Raw genomic sequence first — 3817 nt, forward strand, 5'->3', positions numbered from 1 at the left:
ATCTGGACGTCACCCCTCGAAGGCCAATTTTAATTGGACCAAAAGTCGACCTCAAGTCGGACTCCAAATTCAGTTCGGAGTCTACGGATAGCATGTCATTAAAATGGCCATAAATTTCACATATGGAGTTCAATTGGGGCGTTATTAGACTTGCTGGAAAGATTACAATGATCCATTTCCCATAGATATGGTCCCACCCTTAAATTCCTTGGAAATCAATCAGAGTCAATGAAATAATGTTTTGCGTTACCATTTTAGGCCATGTCGGGCCTTGTAAATGTGTTTGGGGGGGGGGGGGGTCCAAGTCTAGGTTATGTGCGCCCCTTCCCACGGCCACATAACTCTAGGTCAACCTCCTCATGTCTCCCTTATAGATATACAATAGCCATCATCATTTAAACTTGAGTTTTTCTTAGATTAATCTACTACATTGCAGTTTCACCGCTTAATCAGTTTGAGGAATCCTAACTTTGTGAACTTCATCTACATTCACAATAGTAATTCAGATTGCTCTTCTATTCTCTTACTTGTGTTCTCAATTCGCTTGCAGTGAAAGCTTTCTTGGCGAGGTCAACCGTGTTCGGCACGATTGATAACTACGAAGTAGTGGTATAGTGGTTGTGAGGGATTTGATCTGTTCTGGTTAGAGCCCTTGGATCATTAACATTAAAACTCTACAAATCGATATATCACATTATCTTTCGAAATATTGGGCCATGCTTCCATCACTACTAGCATAGCGTGTTGGGCTGAAATGCATTTGCGTATTGGACCACAAGAGCCTAGCACGGGATCGGGCATATGGGATTAGAGCTAGCCTAGGGCTTGCCCATATGATCGGTTATTTTTTCTTTCTTTCTTTTTTCTCCTTTGTTCAGTACCGGTTGAAGCTCGAGCAAGGGCACTCAGTGGAGGGAGCAATTGTACAGTGCATGTGCGGCCACTACCCAAATCACACCCCCACTTGCAACTTCCCATGCAAGCTGACCCATGGTTGAAGCGGCCTTGTCGCTCGTCGGCATCACTTACTATCTCCGATGGTGGGGTGTCGCCGGCGAGACCCACAACCATCAAAGAAAGAATTGGTATAGAGAAAAAAAGTTTCAATCCATAAGAAATTTTTGGTTCCAATCACAAGAAAAAATATTTTAAATGTAGAAATAAAATATTCCAATCACCGTTTTGGTTTTCAAATTCGTTTTTGGTCATTCCGCCTGCTCGTCAGCATAGCCTTCACCGAAAGATGTGAGAGGGGGGGGGGCATGGGATTGCAGGAGGCTAGTTGGGGTAGAGGAGAGCTGGATCTGACTGGTTGTATCATGGAGGAGAACAATGTCATAGAATGGGTCTGGGAGATGGATTGTTCGATTTGAACTGTATTGGGTCAGATTGGCCCACTCGGCTACGAGTAGCCCTGTAGAAAGTTATCGCCTTCAGTAGGGGACTACCCTTTTTCTACCTCGGCTCATATCCTCCCTCTATGCCCCCTCTCTATTCCCAGTCCCACTCCCTTCTACCTAGTCTAGATTTCCTATTCTCTATTTGTGCTCCTCTTCTACCTAATTCATTGTTTATATGGTGAATTAGGTGTTTGATAAAGCAGAAACGTTACAATTGATATGAGAGCCGTTACATATGTAGAGTTGGTGCTACGGAGGAGGTGCTCGAATATCCGTTTGCCGTGTTGCGGGAGAAATTGCTGAGCCGGTCCAGCTCCTGATCCTTTGAAGCTGGAGGTCGAGAAGAGTGCTTCCGAGTCGTAGACCACGCATCCACCCACGGGCCACGGCTACCTCAGCCTCTTCGCGCCTGCCGCTTGGTCACGTTGGCCAGGGGCTGGCCAGGGCTCTCTCCGTGCCTGTGCCGCACGGCTACACGGAGGAGGAGGAGGAGGAGCAGAGGCTCGTGGAGCAGCCCGCTTCTGCAAATTCTGCCGGTGCACCCGTCGTGGACGTGACATCCATCAGGCGGTTCTTCTGCGACTGCTGCGATGTGCTGTCCTCGGCCATCACACGCTGCACCTCGTTGCTCAAGGAAGCTTCGCCGCCTTCTTCCACGGTCGACACCTACGACGTGCAGGAGATCCACCTGCCCGATGAGAAGGTCACCGTGTGCCTCAAGGACACGATCGCCACCCACGCAGCACCCAAAAACCTCCCTGAGCCGATGCCCGTCAAACGTTCGACGGAATGCCTCAACCACTTCCCCAAGTGCTCGTGCGTGGTGGCCACTTCGGGCTCATCGACGACTCCCTGTCGATGCATTACCCCTTCTTTGTCCTCGCTGCCCAGGACCACTCCTTCCAGACGACTGCTGAGATCACCACCGGAACCTGTCTCACTGCGTCGTGCCTCCACAGCGGTGACCTCGCCAGTGCCACCTGGGGCATCGCCTCCACTGCCAACTTCGAACCCGCGCGCCCCCCGCATGTGCCGCCTCATCATGGCTAACTACACGGATGACCTCGCCTCCCCATTCTTCGCCCCACCTAGCGGCTACAGCCTCAACCCTAGCTGTGTCCTCCGCCGCACCACATACACCCACGACCGCGTCACGCCTAACCTCATCTACCTCGACCACCACCACACCGACATCATCCTCGCACTCGGCGGCCTCAACTTTGTCAAGGAGTCCGACTACGCGCTCCTCCTCGACAGCCGACTTGGCAAGAGGCGATTCGACGCCGACTACATCCACAACAGCCTCCTCAGGGCCACGGGCTGGCTGCTAGACGCCAAGTGCAACCTCCTCAGGGAACTCCTCGAGATCTACTCCGACTACACGCTCACGTTCACGGGACACTCCCTTGGCGCCGGCGTCGCCGCGATGTTCAAAATGGTCATTATGCTCAACCTCAACAAGCTCCGTTGTTCAGGTGATGATTTGGGTGTGTGATCAAGCGGAACGTGACAAAGAAGCAGTGCGCCATTGCGTAAGGGAAGGAGGCCGCCTAGGGGCAGCGAATGAATAGTCGCTGCAGATCGATGCGGGAGCAGGCCAAAAGGGGGAGGTCGAAGGAGGGGAAACGTAGTGCAGTGCAGAGTGGAGACAGCGTGCTGCAATGCGGGGGGAGAGAGGGGCGTATGCGACGGTGACTTTGGCCGAATATGCAGGCTTCTATATAGTCTTTCCGCTTAGCGGATGCAGGAGGCACGCGGATGAGGATGCCATGGAAAACAATGGGGACCATCACAGTTGCGTGTGTGCACGCTTAATTCGTTTCGGAACTTTTAGTCACGGCATGATGACTTGAGGAGCTAGAGCCTACACCAATAATCCTGTATGCTCGCAACCACTAAAGAAAATGCAAGCACTAGCATCAGTCTGAGCATACATGAAGATTCCGAAACTTCGGGTTCAGTAATATGCATAACAACATCCAGCAGCATGGCTCTCAACCTGAGCAGAGACACAAAATTTTCTGGCCTAGCAGTGTCAACAAGTTATTAATGGCCCTGTTTTGGCACTCCTGAAACTTGTGCAGAAGCTACCTTTTGGCTGGCTGTCTAGAGAAGCTTACTGCCCCTAGAAGCTAGGTGTTTGGCAATATGGGTTTTGATGGGTTGTTTAGCTGCTGAGTTCTATTATAAAGTAGGAAATGCCCCACATATCCTATAGGATTTTGTAATATGTATGTTTACTAAGGGTTAATATCTTCCACATTGAAATTTCACATATCGCTCTCCGTAATCAATCTGAATATTAAGGTTATGTTTCGTTGAGCTTATTTCCATCTTCTCATCCCCAGAAGCTAGAAACTCAACCAAACGAGCTGATTTTGGAAGCCACTCCTCAGAAGTTAGAGTGTCCCAAAAGT

General features: G+C 50.3%; 1 pseudogene; it reads left to right on the forward strand.

The window, feature by feature from the left end:
• The first annotated feature begins 1262 nt into the window (after positions 1 to 1262).
• On the forward strand, positions 1263 to 2895 carry LOC133890243 (uncharacterized; annotated as a pseudogene).
• The last annotated feature ends 922 nt before the right edge of the window (positions 2896 to 3817 follow it).

This window comes from Phragmites australis, chromosome 14 (genome assembly GCF_958298935.1).
Source record: "Phragmites australis chromosome 14, lpPhrAust1.1, whole genome shotgun sequence".
In the NCBI taxonomy this organism is placed as follows: domain Eukaryota; kingdom Viridiplantae; phylum Streptophyta; class Magnoliopsida; order Poales; family Poaceae; genus Phragmites; species Phragmites australis.